Genomic DNA, 13,820 nt, shown 5'->3' with positions numbered 1-13,820 from the left:
TAGCGCCTACAGCTTTAAGTCAGTGCCATGACAGCGTACTGCTTGTGACCACTACCCCAACCTGAACTGTCTAAAGGACATACTAAACTCTCACCATTTTGCTTCAAGTCACTTCAAGGGTGATTTGACTTCAAACTCTAAAATTGTCAACACCTCCCAATCAATACTTAAAAGTAACACCTTTTTTCTTTTTAAGAGAGACATTGGTTCCAAACTAGAGGAAAGCCACGCCTTTCCTTAGTGCTGAAGCTACAGTTTCTCACTTTGTTTAGCACCAACTTTGAAAGCAGTGTTCTAAGCTTTCCCATCCTCAACCAAAATGGTTCACAACATGGCTCCGACTGCCCACAGCAGCACAGGCAAAAAACCAGGGATGCTTCAAGCAATTGGAAAAGCACAGAAGTTTTCCTCTGAGTCTCCCTGTCTGTACCTTTGAATATTAGCCCCTGCCCTGCCCTCTAGCATGGGCTGGTACTGCTCCTTGCTGCAGGCGCTCCAGTTATGCGAGACAGTATTACACAGGAGCCTCTAATGATCTAACAGAAGGGTTTTCATGCAGTAAGGCAGCATTTCACTGGATACCTCGCTAGCAGAGAGCTACTGGAGAAGGGGCAGATAAGTGACATTTAGCAGCTATCATGTTCTAGCTGAAGCCTTTCAAGTTCACTGTGTGGTTTGCTTCTGGACTCCAGAAGCTGCACACATGTTCAAAAGGGGGGGTCTTCTGTTTAGCTGGATAGAACATGGTGAAGAAAGTTCCACATTTCCACTTTAAAAGCAATTAAGGAACTTGCTTAAACTTGAATATTCAGATTACAGAAGGGTGTGAATGACTGTTAGTTACCACAGAATAGCCATTTTTTATTAAATTCACACATAGACAAGTCCCAACACATCCAAGAAACCATTAGCTGGCCGTACTGCCATGAGAACGGAACATTCAAAGTTTCAAGTCTTTCTTCTGTGTGATTTTCATTTAAGAGTTTCTAAGTCTCTGCCTACAAGCACAGAAACAATCTTTTAAGCAAACCAATATAAACAATTTTATCTGAGTTCCTAATTTTTTAAACATGGGAAAGAAGGCATAGGATAAAAATTATGGCACACTATAGAACAGATTTGTGTCAATCTTGAGGACTGTAGTCTAAACAACATCCACTATACACTATGACACCACACCAAATGCATACAGGTGAGAAGAGCCAGAAATACCTTGAATCCTGGGGAAAACATTAATAGTAAGCCAAGAGGAAAGGCTCAGGCTGGCTTGCCTCTACCAGTCAACAGGTGTTTAAGTTGCTTTTCCACATGTTAGGAAGTCTATTGATTCCCCCTCTTCCTTCACAGGAGGAAGTGGAAAAAAATACCACCTGAGAAAACCAAGACCCAAGGTCACAAAAAATGAACCTCCCAGGCAATGAAGCATATGGTTGCTATATCCCATCAAGTGTGAACTCAACTGGGCAGATGCTCCCCACACAAGCAACTCTGGAAAACACAAAGTGAACAGTCTCAGTCGCAGTAGTCCACTTCTGTTCGTGCAGAATTTAAATGCCATGGATTCATAGAATGGTTTGGGTTGGAAGGGACCTTAAAGATCATCTAGTTCCAACCCTCCTGCTGCGGGCAGGGACACCCTCCACTAGACCACGTTGCCCAAAGCCTCATCCAACCTGGTCTTAAACACTTCCAGGGATGGGGCCTCCACAACCTCTCTGGGCAACCTGTTCCAGTGCCTCACCACTCTAACAGTAAAGAATTTCTTTCTAACATCTAATCTAATTCGACCTTCCTTCAGCTTAAACCCATTACCCCTTGTCCTGTCACTACACTCCCTGATAAACTGTCCCTCACCATCTTTCCTGTAGGTCCCTTCAGATACTGGTAAGCCACAGTTAGATCTCCCTGGAGCCTTCTCTTCTCCAGGCTGAACAACGCCAACTCTCTCAGCCTGTCCTCACAGGAGAGGTGCTCCAGCCCTCCAGTCAGCTTTGTGGCCCTCCTCTGGACTCACTCCAACAGCTCGATGTCTCTCCTGTACTGGGGCCCCCAGAGCTGGACGCAGTACTCCAGGTGGGGTCTCACAAGAGCCGAGTAGAGGGGCAGGATCACCTCCCTCGACCTGCTGGTCACACCTCTCTTGATGCAGCCCAGGGCACGGGTGGCTTTCTGGGCTGCAAGCGCACACTGCCGGCTCGTGTTGAGTTTCTCATCAATCAATAGCCCCAAGTCCTTCTCCTCGGGGCTGCTTTCAGTCCATTCCTCGCCCAGCCTATAGTCGTGCTTGGGATTGCGCCGACCCACGTGCAGGACCTTGCACTTGGCCTTGCTGAACTTCATGCGGTTCGCACGGGCCCACCTCTCCAGCCTGTCAAGGGCCCTCTGGATGGCATCCCTTCCCTCCAGCGTGTCGACCACACCACACAGCTTGGTGTCGTCGGCAAACTTGCTGAGGGTGTGCTCAATCCCACTGTCCATGTCGCTGACATGGATGTTGAACAGTGCCGGTCCCAGTACCAGCCCCTGAGGAACACCACTCGTCACCGTTCTCCACCTGGACATTGAGCCATTGACCACAGCTCTTTGAGCGCAACCATCCAGCCAATTCCTTATCCACCGAGTGGTCCATCCATTGAATCCATGTCTCTCCAATTTAGAGACAAGGATGTCATGCGGGACAGTGCCAAATGCCTTGCAGAAGTCCAGGTAGATGATGTCAGTTACCCTTCCCTTATCCACCAACACTGTAACCCCACCATAGAAGGCCACCAAGTTTGTCAGGCACGATTTGCCCTTAGTGAAGCCATGCTGGCTGTCACCAATCACCTCCTCCTTTTCCATGTGCCTGAGCATAGTCTCCAGGAGGGCCTGCTCCATAATCTTGCCAGGCACAGAGGTGAGACTGACCAGCCTGTAGCTCCCTGGGTCTTCATTGTGTCCCTTCTTAAACATGGGGGTTATGGTTCCCCTTTTCCAGTCGGTGGGAACTTTGCCAGATTGCCAGGACTTCTCAAATATGATGGAGAGTGGCCTGGCCACTTCATCCACCAGTTCCCTCAAGACCCATGGATGCATCTCATCGAGTCCCATGGACTTGTACACCTTCAGGTTCCTTAGACAGTCTTGAACCTGATCTTCTCCTACAGTGGGCGGTTCTGCATTCTCCCAGTCCCTGCCTTCTGTGACCTGGGCAGTGTGGCTCAAGCATTTGCCAGTGAAGACTGAGGCAAAGGAGTCATTGAGTACCTCAGCCTTCTCCATATCCTGGGTAACCAGGTCACCCATTTCATTCCGGAGGGGACCCACATTTTCCCTTGTCCTCCTTTTATTGATAACATACCTATAGAAGCTTTTCTTGTTATCCTTAACATCCCTGGCCAGATTAATTTCTATCAGGGCTTTGACTTTCCTAACCTGATCCCTGGCTGCTCAGACAGTTTCTCTGTATTTCTCCCAGGCTACCTGCCCAGTAGCCCATGTTACAAGATACAAACAATTTAGGACTAGGATTGAGTATAACACCTTCCCACAAAAGCATGCAGTCTTGCAGAAGTCAAAACGAACAATTCAGTGGCACAGGTCCTGTTTGGAGATCCCCCAAGTTTTGAGAAGGGCTGTGAATATAGGCCCCAAAGGATGGGTTTTCTCCATTCCTCCTACTAGGCTTGCAGTTTGCACCGAGGAAGACAGGCTAGGCTATGTCTGACATAATGTCACCACGTAGACAAGATAATCCAAGAGGAAAAACCTATTCTCCCCACCACCCCAACTCTGTCACTGCAAAAATAAAGTTTACTCTTTCACTAACAAGCCATCAAAACTATGTGCTTGGTCAAAGCCTCTCCCAATAACACCTAAATTTTCCATCAAGAGCTATCCAGCAGAAAGCCACTAGAGAGGTTTAATGCCAGCTTGGAGCTGAAAATTATGAATTTAAAGGAGAAAGCTGATGAAGATTGAACAGCCCAAAATTACTCAGCCTAGATACTACCACCACAACACTAAAAGCTGGTACAATTCACAGCAAAGCAACTGGCTCAGCATATAGAGTAAGTCAATCCAAATAGTAATAAGGAAATACTTGTTAACTAAGATGCTGGGGCAACATTAAACTGGGTACATAAGCCAATGAACTTTTTTCAGTGCTTAGAACTCCACTGAGCCCAGCCTAAGTGAAACTGCATTATTTGCAATTCTCAAGACTTTATCTTAGGATAACTGTACAGGAAAGTTTAAATCTTCTTCCTCTTGCAATGAACACATCTTCTTGCGTGCAAAGAATGCAACAGTACTCTCCTGGGGGGCTTGTCTGTATTTGGGAGCTCTTCCAACATAGTTATTCAACTTTAAAAATTATGCCCCGCTCTCTTCTGCTCTAGTCATCAGGTTGAGTTACCATCTTCATCATGTTTCACCGTCATCTTCGTTTGCCAAACCAGTGCAGTCCACAACCTCCCCAGTCAACTGCTCTAACACAGCTACCTCAAGACACAAGCTTGCAGAGACACAAAATATTGCTGCCACTCACAATCACTATAGACAAGAGCCAGTGCCACACAATAACTAGACCTTTCTAGTCACCTTCCTGAAGGTATCTCTGCACCTACTTCCAGCCAGTAAGCTTAACTTGTGAACACGACACCACTTTGGTGTCTTTTTTTTTTGTACGTGGTTATCTGTAGCCCAGCAGTTGTAGAAATAACACAGCAACACAGTTGTACCAATAGAAGTCTCCTTCACAGGTCTCAAGACCTAACTGCATGCAAACTTCATTTAAAATTAGTTCAAGGTACATTAGACAGACATTTCCTTGAACTCTGACTTTCCACAACAAAGAACTTCTCTCCTCCTTCAAGAGATCTCCACCCTAGCCAAATGCAGCAATTTTTCAAGTATAAAAGCTACCAGGCATCAAACCTGCAGTAGTTCAAGTGGGCAGTGCAAATACTTAACTAGTGTTTGCCAGCCCAGCCCCCTTGGGCAAGAAGTTCAGAGCAGTTAGAACAGCACCTAGAAATCATGTACTGCAAAGACTAGACAGAGATCTCATCCGCAAGACAGTGTCAAACTGCAGCTCTGCACAAAGGGTAAAAACTCTCAGCCCTCTGTCCACTTGTTCTCCTCTATTTTTACTTCAACCAGTATAGCTATCCCCTGCCCTGACAGGATTTGGTATCAAACCTTTACAAAGTATGACACTCACCAAGCACTCGATCAAACCTACTCTTCCCTAAATGTGGAAGTAGCAAGGGACATAGCAGCTGTACTGACAGTCCCTAAGCTCAAAGTATTCTTAGTTGTTCAAAACTTCTGAGAGAATGAGATGGCAAGTAAAACATTAAGCATCCTACTTTAAGAAAGCAACCTCATCCTTGAGCCAAAAGCAGTTTGCAGGAGACACCCATCCAGCAACTGACAGATAGATGGGCTCTCCCTTTTGTTCACCTGTCTCCATCAGTAGGCAATAATGTTTCTTTAGCATACATTAATATTGCACAATCACTGTGATCGTTTTACATCTGTAATTAGTGTTGCCTTGTAGCTGAGCCTCCTCCTAATCCAAAGATGGCATCTTAGATTTCCAGCCTGACAACTCATGTTTTTCCAATTAGCTGATGGGACAGCCCCATGCTTATCTCAATGTGCTGTGTCTGCACCTCATTCAGAGAGTCCTTCCACACTGCCTATACAGTAATTTTAACTGCCTTCAGACAGAGTAGCCACCACACCTCTAGTACTCACCAGTACAGCCTTGCCGATAAGGAAGCACTGCCCAAGTGGATGCAGCTTCCTTGCTGGAAACATTACTAGGTCTTCCAACAGAGGGTTTCTTCCTCCTCCCACAGCACCGGCCATGCTAAGGAAGTGTTCATAAAAGTCCTTACTGCTGCAGGCAGTTCGCCTTCACAAGAACCATGTCTGACTGAAGGCCTGCTAGGACTCTGCTAAATATCAGCTGTTCTTCAAACTTGCTTGGGGTCTATTAAGGGGTTCATATTTAAAGTACAGACAGTAACCAATCCACAGCAGGGCACAACTTTACTGCCACGAGGAAAACTGAGGCAGATTTCTAGAATGAAGACGGCTGAAAGATTTCCAAGACTTAAGCTAACTAAGGCCTTCTAACCCCCACACAATCCTTCTAGGACAGATGCTAGCGTGAAAGTTACATTACCCTACCCTGGGTAAGATGAGAGATACGCTTCAGATAACAGGAATTCTTACGCCTTGGCTAAAGGTTTGTATTGCCGCCTCAGTAACTGAACAACTCGTACAGAGCTACTGATTTCAGCAAGGCATCCATCTTCAAAAAATCTCCACAGTAATGAAGCTGCAGCAAATCAAGACAACTTGCAGGTCACCTCCATGTGACCCCAATAGCCTACACTAATGGAGCCACTTTGCAGAGTGGGAATAACCCTTCAAGAGTAGGGTAGAAAGTTAGATGAGTTTTAACATCCTTTGTTTTTCTAATACACCCCTCTCTGAAATTAGTTTGGTTTTAACTTTGTCTGACACCAAGGACAAGTCTAGAATGAGCTTTCAAGGTCTCCTTCCTTTTAAACAGTTTGAGTGCTGAGATGCAGATCAAAATCTTACAGTGTTAGGAGCTGCTCTTGTAGGCATCTGTGTGACTCCCTCTTGTAGGCATCTCATTCATGGATCCAAGTTATCAAGCTACAAGCAACTTATTAGGGGCCTACTGGACCACAGTTTAGGTGGGAACCTATCCTCATGACACTTTACCCTGTGAATAGTACCTAGGTTTTGGGTTTGTACGTACCAAAATATCCTTTCTCTCCCTCGTTCTGGAGATCTACCCTTACCTTAAAGCCTGTAGACTCCAGCTCTGACACCTGTGGGACCCTGGCCAGCAAACCACACAGCACTGGCTCTCTACGACTTCCAGCTCTGCTCTGCAAAGTGTCAGAGCCAAAGGTGCATGAGGTCCCCCGAAGGGCTGTGATGATGCACCCCAGAAGAATGGAGGTGGTGTCCAGTCTCTCTCCTACTGCAGCTATGAGTGTGGGACAAAGCTTTCCAGAGTAACATCCTAACCCTCTCCTCCACAATCCAGCATCAATATTGGATCATCTCCAAAAACATGGAAGCAAAGGGAAAAGAAGATACTTTCACCTGTAGCCTCACGTGGGTAAAATGCTTAGCAAGGTTTGGAAGTAGAACACTATTGAGAATTAGAGCAGGGTGGCCCATCACTTGCCAGATCACTAGCAGGACAAGTGTCTTCACAGCCCACATCTCAATCTTGTAAACTATTTCTATTGCAATAAATGAAGTCCGTTAGGCTAAGATCACTAATTTAGCCAGTCCTGAAGATGGAAAGCATCTCTTAATGTACATCAGTTGAAGAAAAAGGTGGAAGAATACCAAGAACTTCATATTTTACAGGCAGGAATAGTGTAGAAATTTAGTGCCTTTCCCAGAGCCACTGCAAAGCAAGTCTCCAGAGGCAGTGGGAGCTGACAGCAAAATAACACCTTGCAGAAAGAAAAAAAAACCCATACTACCACACACTGGTACAACATCAGGATAATCTAGTTTTAAAGAGATCAGTGGGTTTGATATAAATTCCATACTCAACGAATCTTCCAGGACCTTGTTATCCCTACAGATGTATAACTGGTTAGTGACAGAGGAATAGGTACATTTTTGTGTACCAGTCCAAGCCAGAACCACCTACTACTACTTGGAAGCAAGTACTTGAGACACAAGTGCTAGCAGTAAAATGACAGATTGGAATGGAAAAATAATACACAAGAGAATACCTTGGGTACAAGCCCTCAAGGGACGCCGAGTATCCAACTAAGCACCTTTCAGTAAGATTTCTTCCCTCTGCACCCCACAACATTTTCTCAATACATACATGTGTATTTTAGACAACCTTAACAAAATGTATGTGATATGGGAGTAAAAAAGGGGAAAAAAACCACTCTATGCAGTCTACACCTCAGGTAAGTTAATTCACAGAAGAAACTCAGGCAGGCAAGCACATACTATGGCCACAGACAAAAGCACCTCCAGTTCTGAGATAAAGACTTACACACATACTTGTGACAACAAGCCATGCCAAGATGCTGCTGATAGAAAAGCCAGACACCCAAAACTGAACAAGACAGGAACTCGAGTAGGAGCGTATAGCAGATTGGCTATGGGATGCAATGGCAGCAGTTTGTAAGTCAACGGTTTTGGAAAAAGTTTATTTTCCTGGTCTCTTTTCAGGCCTCCGAGCCTTGCCCCACGGCTCTCAACACAAACTTGTCTGCATGACAAAACAGACCTCTTTGCCTACCTCTGTTCTCCAGGGCTGCCAGCCCTCATGGAAAACTCATGGCCATGGTCAGAACTCCCATTAGCAGCTGGAGTTCAGCTGCTGACTGGGCCAGCAGAAAGCACCTAACCAGCACCGAGGACCAGTTCAGCTCCAGGGAGGGGAAGGAGGGTTACCCTTTGTGCTCAGGCATAAGCAGATTCCATTCAGCCTGGTATTTGTAACCACACATAAGCGGATGGCTGAAGAAATCCCCCAACACAGGCAGCAAGGGATTGCAGAAAGCCACCACTATGCTTAAGATTTACAAAACAGTGGGCGGAGGAAGCACAGGACAAGGAGGAGTAGAAAGGAGTTTTGTTTGACAGTACCATGAATTGGGCTGAACCCTAAGTGGCAGTTAAGAGACTGCCAGGCTAAGAAACCACCTGCAACGTAACAGGCAGAAAGACATACCTGTGATTTCTCTTCTGCTCAGCATCACCTTGAAACACAGGTTAGAATCTGACTCCATTTTGATCAGATCTTTGCCTCAGCAAATCATCATTGGTTCAATTTGGCTTTCTGAAATATCTTGGAATCTAAAGCATCTACAAGCAAAGTGCAAAGAGAGGGCTCCAGCTTAAACCTGAAACATGGAAATGCTGCACCAGGGACTGGCCTGGTTGGCTGTTTAGCCTTTTACTTTGCTGGCAGGGGAAACAAATTAGAGATTTTTAAATCTTCCCACTCACTTCCAATAAACTAATGATGATGATACTTTTCTAACAATTAATTTTGCTGCTCCTACTTGGCATACTGTTTCTAGATGCAGAATGGACATCTCCCTCCTTGCAGAGCCAAACATGCGAAGATTTGATTAACTGACAGAACAGGAAACCAGATAAACTCAAACACTAACCATTAATTGAGATCAAATCTCTTGGAGAGCACCTGCAGCCTCTCAGACCACAAAACCCATTTGTTGCCCTCCTATAACTTGAACAGTTATAACTCCAGGCAATTTGTTTGGGTTTTGGTTTGGGGTTTTTTGGTGCAAAAGTGCTAGTGCTGCCATAGAACAGAAAGTGATCTCTCATGTTTATGACAGAGCCAGACACTAGTGCAGCACAGAATGCCAAGGAACTTGCCTGTGTTTAGCTCTTCAGTGCCCTGGTGTGCAAAGCTCTTCACTAGCTCCCATCAGGCTTTCAGATAGCTTTGAGGACAGATAACAGGTTGGTCCAATAGGCAGTATCCAAAACACTGAATGAGCTCTAAAGAAACATGCAATGCAAACTTCAACCCTGCATAGGTTGATGAAAATGAAGAAACTGAGCAAAGAGCAACATGAAGCATACGCCATTAAACAGTGGGGTAAAGCCAAGGCTGTTCTGCACAACACTGCCAAACATCAACCCTTTACTCACAGTCAGACTGCTTACAGTTTACTGAAGTCACAGTCTGAACAAATTAAGAGACAAAACCAGTCTATTTTATTCACTCAGCTAAGAGACCTTTACATACTTATGAGCATTATTTTAATGCACTGGCAAGCGCTGTTTGAAGGTGCGCTGTCAGAATCCAGCAGTAAGCTTCAATTACAACTGCCAGCCAAGGAGGCGTTAACAGCAGCAAGCCCGATCCAGAGGCACGCTGAGATTTCCAGCCCTAGTCTAGGCAAGGCCTGAGATAATGAGAGACTCAGGGTGACACATGAGCCAGATCCAAAGTCATCTGAGGCCAGAAGGGTACCCATAATGGCTGTCCACAAGCTTCAAAGCCACATTGTTCTCACTAAAATCTGCCTGTATGTTGAAATGGGGAGGTGCATGCGGGGGAGGTCATTACCTTATCCATCTGAACATTTCACATCCAGCGTCTTTCACACTTCTTATAACACAGCATACCTGCCCCTAACACAAAGGTGTTGAGGGCAAGATCTAGCTCCCCATGTTGTAACTCATTATAGAAGTGGTCAGACTTGCTATCAACTCTCATCCTCTTAACAACTGACAGCCCTGACCAAACTGCCTGATGGATAGGGAAGGACTGGCTAACATATGGGAGAAACAAATCATTTCAGTTTGAGTTTTGCTGTTTAAATATCTGGTTTTCATAACACGTAAGCTGTAACTCAGATTTAAGATTCCTACAGAACCTCAAAGATGACTGGAGGACTAGCTCATTCGATCATAGGCACTCTCTGCAATTGTCCTTCTAGAGAACATCCCATGAACTAGAGAGACACTTCCATCTCACAAGCATGCTGCTGTCTCACTTTTAGCACTGCACGTTATCAGCCAAGTGAAGCAAGGCCAAAGTGTTTAACTTCATAGAATTCATGGCATTTTTCTTCTTGAAACAGAAAGTTTTGAAGCTGTCTGATCAATTCCAAGGACTTCACAGGAATTTTGCATACATCAGCGTGAAAACAAATTCCATTTATGTTGGCAGCAATTTTTTTAAAAATGAGACAAGTGTAACTATGAAATACAGAGAGAATCATCCAGGGTGACACAGTTAGTCATTACTCTGTCCCTCTTGTAACTTCCAGGCTTCAGTCCCACTAATTGAGAGGGTTCAACAGAGAAAATAAGCAAAAGCTGGACTTTGCCAACGCCAGGACTGCAGCGTGAACTACACAGTGAACTACACTGCCATGATAAGGAAGACCCTAAGTAAGACAGTACTGCAGTTCCACCCTGGACTTGGTGTGGTCCTTTGCTCTAGCAAAAGCTCACCACTGTTGGAAGTTCTCAGACATACCCAGCTGCAGTCCTCTCTCCAGCTGCACAACCTCTTTTAAATCCAGTTCAGAATCCCACACAGAAGCAAACAGTTGCAGTTCTAATGCCTTTGCAAGATCTAATTTGGGAACTACTGATCTAATGGGTGGATTTGCATCATCAGGTATCAAGTAACAATACTTTGGTTTGTCTTCAACAGTACCCAGGTGGCATCAAGAGGTGGATGCAATGGAGACGCAACTGCTCAAAAGATGCAGAGAAACAGTCTGCACTACTCAGCAGCAAAATGGACTCCAACATATTTGCCTGAGATGCTGGCACAAGTACTGAGATGGAGACCACATCTCTGCCCTCCCAATACCAGCTCAGCACATGCTTCTTTGCTTAACCCTCATCTCCTTTACTAAATGCTGACTTATGAAATAAGCCCACAAGGGACAGAGATCTACTGGTCAGAACAAACTTCACACCTGGGAAGTCTCTGCTCAACTCCACCACACGCTTCTCATACAACCTTGGGCTTCTCACCCTGCCTCAGTTTCCCACCTCTTTCTCAAGAAGCTGTGCAGGGGGGGGTGGGGAAGGAAAAAGCTGTCCCCTTCCCCACAGATATGTGAAGGCACATACACTGAAAACACCTTAAGCATAGCCTATACAGGCCTGTATAAACACACTGACAAATTTTATTTACTACGTTTTATTTACTCAGACCCAGCATCTCTCCAAAGCATTTTTGCAGGATTTGTCTAGCGATCAAACCACTTCTTTGTACAGACACAAACTTCCAGCCCTCACCCTGCTTGAATTAAAAATTTTGATATAAATAAAGCACAACACGTGCACAAAAGGTCCTAACGCAAGAGCTGGATCCACCCAAATCACACGATGGTTTTAAAAATACCGGAGTCTCAAGACATTATCATAACCCTGCATTGTTGAGCGAACACAACACGGCTGCACTTCACCTCCCTTCTCTAAGCAGGCGCTTCTACTAGCGGAGACCCTCACACGAGGCCTCTGCCCTGCGACGGCCCGAGCACCGCCGCCTCTCCCGCCGCAGGGCTGGCCCCGCGCTGCTGCTCCCGCTCCCGCACGGCCGGCGCTCGGCGGCCCCGCTTCCCAGCGGGCGGCACGGTCCCAAGCCGTGCTCGCAGAGGTGCCTGCACCGTTGCTGTGCCCGAGGGGAGACGGGAGCCGGCCGCCCCCGCGGCTCGCTGACCCCCACAGCCCCAGCGGCTCCTGCGGGCTGCCCGCGCCCAGCGGCCCCCAGGGGCGGGGAGGCCGAGGGGCGCCTCCGCGCCAGCCGTTAGGCCCCGGCAGCCCCCGCACCTCACGGCTCCCGCTACGGCCGTTACGCCGCCGGACCGCCCTGCCCTTCCCCTCCAACAAACCACACCGCTGAGCGACCCGGGGCTGCGCTCCCGCCCGATGTCGCATGCAGGACGGCCGCAGCGGCGCCCACCCTACCCTACCCTGCCCTGCCCTACCCTACCCCGCTCCCCTCACGGCCGCGCTCCCCGCCGTCACCCAGCGGCGGCACCACACAAAGCCCCCGGCCGCGCTGCTTCTCCCTCCTCCCCCCCGCCTGCTCCCCGGCGCGGCGACCCTCCTCGCCCGGCACGGTCCCGGCGCAGGCGTTACCTGTCGGGCGCAGCAGGAGGCAGCGGCGGGGCGGGGGCCGGACGGCGCTCAGTGCCGGCGGCGGCGCCCGCTGCGCTGCATGGCTGCGCCCGCCCCGCTGCCACGGGAAGAATGGGAGCCAGCGCGCATGCGCCACCCGCACCCCCTCCGCGCCGGCGCGTCACCGCCCCGCGCCTCTAGAAGGCTCCCGGGGCAGCAGCACGCGTGCGCGCGCACACACCCCCCCTCCAGCACGTACCATAGAGTGTGAGGCGAAGGCTAGAAAAGACGCGCCTCCTGCAGTTCTCTATGGTAGATGGGGGGAAGCCCCCCGGCACGGCGGCGGTGAGGTCAGTGTGTGCGGTGCGCATGCGCGAGGACGGCACCTCCCCGCCACGCCTACCGCGGCCGTTACGGGCGGGCTCGGTCGCTATGGCGACGCCGCCCGCGCGGCGGGAGCCGTCGGGGCTGGCTGACAGGGCCGCCGGGCGGTTCGCTGTGAGAAGGCAGAGGAGCGCTTGTCCAGCGTAGCGGGGGCGAGGGGGGCTCAAAGCCGAGTCCCAACTGATTAGCCTCCGCAGAAGGCTTCAGGGAGCACCATGCTCCTGGCTGGTGGGCCCAAGTCGTGAGCAGCTTAAATGATGTGAGAGGAATTCCTGATACTGGGCCAGGAGAGCTTGGGGGCTAAGTGCTGCCGTGTGGAAAGAAGCCTGAAGCTGCGTGTCAGTGTATAGCCCCTCCTTTTAACGTTTCCCTATTGAGGGAAACTGCGTTTTGTGCAGTCTTAGTTACAAAGCTGTATTTAAAAGCAACTAATTCTTTCTCCTAAATGGAATGAGTTGCAGTGCTCCTACTATATGACTGAGGTGAAAATAGGAAACAAATGCCCTGTGCATAGGCTCTTTACCAAGACACATTTGACCATTCTTCATCCCTCAGCTTATGACTGCTTCTCTTGTGTTGATTGTAGGGAACCTTCATTTCACCTCAGACACCCCCAGCTGTCCTCATCCTCTGCGCTGCAGAAAGCAGTTGACCTCCATAAGGTGGTGTAACATTGTGGTTTCCAACAAGCGCGTAGTCTGAGCCATCAAAACAGCTCATTGGAAGAACTGTATGTGGAAGAAATGGTTCCTTTTCAGTCATAACTTCTTGAAATAATAAGGCCCTTCTTCATGGCT

The 13,820-nt window shown here is 48.0% G+C and overlaps 1 protein-coding gene across 3 annotated transcripts in view; it reads right to left on the bottom strand.

Moving 5' to 3' along the window:
* The window catches only part of CLASP1 (cytoplasmic linker associated protein 1), a 183,794-nt gene extending 170,992 nt beyond the window's left edge, over positions 1 to 12,802 (bottom strand). For 2 of the 3 annotated variants that reach the window (XM_054829144.1, XM_054829145.1), the window contains exon 1: positions 12,661 to 12,796. The gene's annotated coding sequence lies outside the window, so the exon portion shown is untranslated. Of the gene's footprint in view, positions 1 to 12,660 lie in introns of all 3 variants that reach the window. The other variant, XM_054829143.1, reaches the window with a different exon arrangement.
* Between the last annotated feature and the right edge of the window lie 1,018 nt (positions 12,803 to 13,820).

Source organism: Grus americana, chromosome 6, assembly GCF_028858705.1.
Source record: "Grus americana isolate bGruAme1 chromosome 6, bGruAme1.mat, whole genome shotgun sequence".
NCBI classification, from domain to species: domain Eukaryota; kingdom Metazoa; phylum Chordata; class Aves; order Gruiformes; family Gruidae; genus Grus; species Grus americana.
The sequence above is the reverse complement of the archived record's forward strand: the minus strand, read 5'-3'. Positions and strand labels throughout refer to the sequence as shown.